At 37.2% G+C, this 7759-nt stretch overlaps 1 pseudogene; it reads left to right on the forward strand.

Moving 5' to 3' along the window:
• Positions 1-4028: 4028 nt before the first annotated feature.
• Positions 4029-4655, forward strand: LOC149256295 (tRNA ligase 1 pseudogene; annotated as a pseudogene).
• The last annotated feature ends 3104 nt before the right edge of the window (positions 4656-7759 follow it).

Below are 7759 nucleotides of genomic sequence, written 5' to 3' on the forward strand. Positions count from 1 at the left end.
AACTTGGCACTCATTGACATCAATGGTGAGTTGCCTCGCATTAGTTAATGACATCCATCAATGGTCGGTAATCCAATTATTTCTATTCATGCTCGACATCGACACATTCATTCGCATGATTAGAATTGTACCATCGGGTTTGTAGCAGGTGAAGACTATGCACTTTTTCCTCACTCCCTTAGTTTTTCTAGCAGTTGCAGTTACAACAGTTGCTATTAAAGTCGTTACAGCAGTTGCTATTACAGTAGTCCCAGCGGTTTTAGTTATAGCAGTTACAGCAGTTGCTATTACAGTAGTCCCATCAGTTGCAGTTATAGCAGTTACAACAGTTGCTATTACAATAGTCCTAGCAGTTGCTATTACAGCAGTTATAGCAGTTGCTATAATATCAGTCCCAACAGTTGCAGTTACAATAGTGCAGTTGCAGCTCTCGCACCAGTCACGTTTTCTTGATCCAGCAGTTTCAACAACTCCATTCCTATGGCATAGTTCATCTACTTTTTGGGTGAGTGGAGGTACATTATTTTCTAAGTTTTAATCGTGCAATTCCTTATATGTTGACTTGAATATTTTGGAAAATTTCCTTGCCATACTCCATTTCCTTTTCCCTTCCATTACCTACACTATGTTGCATGAGGAAATGCAACAACTTCAGTTGGGGGGAGGGGGAACTATATTCATAGTCACCACATATTTATTACCATCATTCCATTTCCCCACTATCATCATTCCATTTTCATCTTATTCGCCATTCACCAAAATTTCTTTTCTAACGATCCCCTCTTGCACTTTGCTTCATATGCATTGATATACATATTGGCATGATTCATAAAAGACAAAGAAACCACATTCTTACACTCAGTGATGTTCTCTCATGCACATTGATAGCTTATGATTTCCAATGAATTTTGTGGTTACATTATTATTCCAGCAAGAAAAATAATTAAACGAATGTTGTTAACATAAGAACCAACATTCTTATATTCATGGTTGTTACACAAGAACTAACCATAGGAAAGTGCCAGCTGTTACTCACATCTTTCACATATCCTGGAAACATTCATTATTAAAAAGACATCATCAATCAAAGCCAAAGTTCAGATGCCAAAAATTCCTCATATGATCCATGCATGGTTGCATGAGGACATGCAACAACTTCAGTTGGGGGGATGTTAGGACTCAGAAATGTCACTTTTTCATCCACCTTTCCCTTCACTATTCCTTACATTCCATCGTCCTATTAAACCCTTCTTCATATCATTTTCATAAATTCATTTGGGTTTCATATTATTATTTTCCAATCTATTCATTTTAGTATTAAGAGTGAATTTATGATTAATATTAGAAAATATACATGTTTTCATATATATCTCAAATATGGGTGAGCTTTGTAATATGTAGGAATATGAGAATGATTAATTCAAAGAGACTTCTCGAATATCTCCTCCACCATTTTAGGGAGATAGTTATTCAAGCCTATTCTTAAGGAGAAGACCATGGAATGTTTGGTTGGCATATCTTAATTAAGATGTGTAAAAGATGTGTGGAGGATTTGAAGGAACTATATTTTGTAATAATGGGAAAGTGGTTAAGAGTAGTTGAGAGAATAGTGGGTATGTAATTAATGCATTCTTATCTTATCTTCAAATACTCTCATGTATAAAGGAGAGTGCTCCCTCTCCATAGGGAGGGGAGGACAGTTGGAAATTGTAAGAAGATTGATTAGTCTTAGATTCTTTCATTGTTATGCTTTCATGTTTGTCATTTGATTATTGTAATATTGATTTATGGATGTGAGCTCACATATGTCATTTGTTGTTAACTCTTCACATGTTGTAATGCTTTTCTTTCATGCAAATCTCCATTCATAGATTAAGTTGATTTCAGCAATGTAGATTAGACTAGATTAGTTCTACTTCAGTCCTGCATATATAGTGCACGTGTTTCGTCAGCTTACGTACCCCAGATTGACAAGTAAATAGTTGGGCAACTGTACTACAATGCTATTATTACGACATATATTTCGCCTAACATTTTGGTGTCATTGCCAAGGAAACACAAGGGATTGAGGTATCAATTTATTTTTCATGCAAATATGATTAATCATGCTCCTAACTCTGAGGTGACATATGGGTAAGGGCATGTAGGGTAGCGTAATTTTCAATTTCTGCAAGTGTGTCTGCATGTGTTGGTAAAGGGTCATAGCAGCTACTTGAGTGTAGACTCCTCATGTTCTCCTTGCCAACATGTTACTCTAAGGTGAGACATCAGCCTTATTTAGAACAAAGCATGAAAAGTGTGAGTGTGACTTTCAATTTTTGCAATTTCAATTTCCACAACTGTGAAGAGGTTTTTGTCTATGTTAGCAAGTTTGATTCTCAATTTTTTTTAGTTGATTTGGGTGTTGTAAGAATGATTTTTGCAATATGATTTAACTATGAGTGTCAGCTTGGATCAACTTTCTCAGATCCTTGCGAAAGTCGGGATCTCCTCTTCTCACAAAGAGGAGATCTTGATAGTAGTCCAGAACTTTATTATTGCTCCAGCAACAAACGACGAATCCTGCATGTTCAATGAAAAACAATTATGCGAGCAAGAAGTCAAGGAGGACAATGAGATGTTGCAACATGATCAGAGCGAAGAAAGTTCGGCCTACGAAAGCTATATTGAACGATGGTTTCAAGCGAGCACCAGGTTAGATGCATTTAATTTTCCTTTTTATTTTATTAATGTAGAGTTTTAGCAATAGATTTCGCACGTTCGTCTACATTTCCAATTATCATTATGCGCAAAAATGAAAGATAACACATTCGTAATATTGTTGCGTGGATGGTTACATTGGCTATTTGACTACACGTAACTTTTTTTTTAATTTTTAATTAGCATAGGGTAGACAGGTTAATGAATAAATAATGTTTTTTTCCTCTAGTGTTAATAAGTATGCTCTCCTCTACACTTCATGCAATTGCGAGGATCAGAAAATAGGGATGATGAAGATCTTTCTCATATTGGATTAACTTGCTTGAATGCAACTAACCCCTATGGATGCCATTGCTATCCTATGTCGGTAGCATCAATTACGTACATTTTTGTGCTAAAAATTAGAGCCTTACCTTTTATGGGTTTTTCTCACCACTTGCTTTCTTTTGTTATTGTAAATAAATGAATCAAGAATAGCCATTGGTTTCGTATCTGCATGCGAGGTCTACCTCGAGCTTCATTCTAAAAAGAGGAAGTTACCTCCTATTATTGTCTGCATCAAAAAACTTTGAGGTTTAGCTACTTCTTTCCACCCTCCCCTTTAACCTTTTATTTTAAAGAATGACCTATGCCCCATGAAAGTCACATACTCGCATGATATGAATCATGCTTCAACCTTTATTTTGAACCTCCCTGGATGTTTTTCATCCACATATGAAGCTTTCTGAGAACATTAGAGGTCTAGAATAGAGAACTGCAATGGAGGCTTGGCCTTAGACGTGAAATAACTATATTGATTGATAACTAGTTGTCCTCTGCTCGGATCTCGCTCATTTAGCCTTATTGAAAACATATTGATATGAGCGTCACTATCAGGAGCCGCCGCCATCACGAATCTGTATTTCAGGAATATCGTTAACATTCTGATTATAATCTCATGCTTTAGATGTCCAATCACGAAGAAAATCTCGAGGATGAGGTGAAAATCTGGCAGAAATATCATCAAGAAAATCAGGAAAATCAAGAAGATATCGGACCAGTGAGGAAAATTGTGTCATTCGATATTGTCAATTGCCCCAAGAGGGAAGACAGTTGCACGATTTATGTCTACATCCACAAAGCTTAAAACGGTTGCGTGATTTATGTCTACATCCTTTTCCTATTGATGCTTTGGCACTCTTCATGTTTCGTGTTCTTCAGCGAGTTAACCACCCAGGTAGTCTGGATATGCTGGCTATGTTCTACTCATGTTTTACAATCTCTATGAGGGGAAGAGTAGGAGTGAATTTGAGATAGAACTACATGAACATTTTGGCTTGCTTGTTAAGATGCCTTTGTTGAAGCCTGACAGGGATCCTTTTCCTGATTCAATTAAAGGTATCTTGGATGAAAGACTAAATTTATATAAGCTTCACACTAACAGGCATGGAAAGTTGGACTGTGCTAAGGGTTCCTACGCAAAATATTGGTCCAGGTGGGAACGACGGCTCAAAGAAATATTATTTGCAAATGCAGAATATCTCACTGCGAATGAGGTCCCATTTGAACATGTTTTGAACCATGTGTTGGATGATCTGCGAGCTATTGCAAAGGGAGACTATGAAGTGGTTGTACCAGAGAAACGTAAGCCTGGGAAAATTATTTTTGCTGTAGCTTCTTTGGTCCCGGATGAAACCAAAGCATTGTTTGACAAGATATCTGATCTTGATTCACGTGCTAAGATGTTTCTTGAGGAAAATAATGTTAAGAGCACTCTTAATATTTCCCATGCAACACTTGCTCACAAGAGGTATCATGGTGTCACTACAGTTGCTAGCTTTGGTGTTTTCTGTGGACAGCAGGTCCCTGTTGAATTTACTACAATATTATTTTCAGATAAGCTTGCTGCTCTAGAAACTCATTTGGTTGCATTGAAAATGAAAAGATATCTTCAAAAAATGAGTTTCCTCATTTGATGATTTGGACCGGAGCTGGAGCTACTCCAAAAGTAGTGAACAAATTACCCCAACTAGTTTCGGTATTGGTTCGGAAAGTGAACACAAAACCATCATTTGAAACAAGATCATATTGTGCTTCAAAGTTATCAATCAGTTTTTGGAAAGGAAGCATCTCCTTCCCGTTCTCTTTCCAAGGCCCAGAGAGTAATGATAATAAATAAGAGCTCTGAGAGAGCACGATCTTGTGAAGCGGGTATTCTTTGGAGAGAAATGAAATTATTGTGTCTAAGAACAGGTGGCCTTTGAATCCATGCTTTCTTATGTGATCACACAGGGCATTTGACGCAGCCTCGTCTATCCCTACTATTTCCTCTTCTTGGTCACGCATTTGGCAGGTTGGGTTTAACAATGGCCATGCGAATCGAACCCGAAACTGATTGACCAGCATTGAAGTTTAAAACCTTCAATGCATTAAGGAAGAGCGGTGAGATCACAATAAAATAGTCTGTTCACAGGGTTGCAGATTTTTGTAATAGATAAAAAAAACATACTTTTCATCTTCAGTTATTTCAAAATCAACTGTCCACTTGGGATTTTCTGAGTCTTTCCAGCAGAGTATATCTTCAGATTGATGGATGCACAAGAAATGGTAAAATAGTTGATGATCAAGATTGATATTCATTTCTGTTTCTTCATGGCACCATTGACACTAGTTCTACATGGATCAAGGAACAGTAATTAGAATCCTATGCCCCCACACATGGGCAGAGGACTACACTCACCACGAATAGCATGGTTGATGGTTTAATGGGCTGCCTCTATCGCTTCTTTTATTTGACCTTAGATGGAGTCTCTGCTTAGAATCAGAAAGAGATTCGAGAAGACATTGATCTTATTAAGTCGGCGGCAAGAAACACTTATAATCTGAAAAAGGCCGTAATGGTTCACTTATAAATCATTATAATCATTACTTTAAACATGGCCCAAGTCTTAAGCTATTTCACTTCCCTAATTTGAAACTCATGACGGCCATGTTGTGCCACTCCACTCTTTGAAACTCTTAGCAATGATGCAATATGTTTTATGTAGGAGCATGGAGAATAGCCCGCAGACCAAACTCATTGTTTCTTTCTATTGCTAGGAGTAACTCAATCTTAGGGATTTCCTGCTAGGGCATGAGTACAACCTTATTTTTGTCCTAGTATATTTGAATTTGGAATTTCCCTTGTAATATGGAGAGCTCGTAGGTAGATAATAAATAATGTTCAAAGCATTGTAAATGGACATTTCCTCAACACAATCTCCAACATGTTTTTACACTTTATGATGATTTGTTTCTCTCAAATCTCCTCAAGTTGCATGACGATGAAACACAAGTGCACAATGGAAACAGGTACAAAAACATTTTATTTTCTTGCCATATTCGTACCTATTCTCTAGACATGTTATGTTTTTTTTTTTCGATTTTCTTACAATTTTTCATGCAGGATCTGTACTAAGCTTTTTCAAGTGCACAGACGATCAATTCTTATGCCGAAGAGATTCTTCCGAATCATAAAGTTTTCCAGTGAAAAAACAAATGAAAACATGACTTGTTGACAACTTGAAGGAGGTTATTCTCACGCATGTCATGACATTTTCCACTACTTGAAAAAAAACTTATGCGTCATGATTTGTTACCCACATTTTTCCTTCCAAGAATATTGATCATACCTGTGTTGAAGCCCATCTTCCATTACCTAATCCATTGTGACTTCACATATGCCTATTTTTCTGAGCAGCATAAATAATTTCCCTTATCTTTTTCAGTTCATCTTTTCCTTTCCAGTTTTCCTTTTCAATAAAACAAACTCCCTTTCCATGATTCCATTGCCTCAATTTCCTTTCCATAAACTATGTTGCTACTGAGATCTTTCTTATAGTCCTACCAACTCCTTTTATAGTAACTCGCGTTGACTAATGTGGGATTCCTTAAGGGCCACCTTTCAACCAGTCTTGCCCCATCGACCTCGGCACCTTATTTAGGAAATAGACTTGAGTCCATTTTGAGTACCTAGAGGCTTGAATGCCTTAACGACAAGTTCTCTCGCTGACAATCATGGGAATACATCAATGTCCCTTGATCCTCAAATCTTGCAAGTGGCTTGACCTCAGCACATCCATTCGCACTTTGCAAGATGTACTCAGGCACCTTGGCACTCATTGACATCAATGGTGAGTTTCCTCGCATTGGTGAAGACTATGCACTTTTTCCTCACTCCCTCAGTTGTTCTAGCAGTTGCAGTTATAGCAGTTGCTATTACAGCAGTTACAGCAGTTACTATTACAGCAGTCTCAGCAGTTGTAGTTACAACAGTTATAGTAGTTGCTATTACAACAGTCCCAGCAGTTGCTATTACAGCAGTTGCAGTTACAGCAGTGTAGTTGCAGCTCCTGCACGAGTCACGTTTTCTTGATCCAGCAATTGCAACAACTCCATTCCTGTTGCATAGTTCAACTACTTTTTGGGTGAGTGGAGGTATGTTATTTTCTAAGCTTTAATCATGCAATTATTTATATGCTGACTTGAATATTTTGGAAAATTTCCTCGCCATACTCCATTTCCTTTTCCCTTCCATGACCTACACTATGTTGCATGAGGACATGCAGCAACTTCAGTTGGGGGGGAGGGGGAACTATATTCATAGTCACCACATATTTACTACCATCATTCCATTTTCATCCCATTTGCCATTCACCAAAATTTCTTTTCCAACGATCCCCTCTTGCACTTTGCTTCATATGCATTGATATACATATTGGCATGATTCATAAAAGACAGAGAAATGACTTTATTAAACACAGTGATGTTTTATCATGCACATTGATATCTTATGATTTCCAATGAAGTTTTTGGTTACATTATTATTCCAGCAAGAAAAATAATTAAATGGATGTTGTTAACATAAGAACCAACATTCTTATATTCATGGTTGTTACACAAGAACTAACCATAGGAAAGTGCCAACTGTTACTCACAATCTGTTACTCACATCTTTCACATATCTTGGAAACATTCATTATTAAAAAGACATCATCAATCAAAGCCAAAGTTTAGATGCCAAAAATTCCTCATACGATCC

The sequence above is a fragment of the Pinus tabuliformis genome, chromosome 7, assembly GCF_031772625.1.
Source record: "Pinus tabuliformis cultivar Carrire ecotype Pingquan chromosome 7, CPIR1, whole genome shotgun sequence".
Lineage (NCBI taxonomy): Eukaryota > Viridiplantae > Streptophyta > Pinopsida > Pinales > Pinaceae > Pinus > Pinus tabuliformis.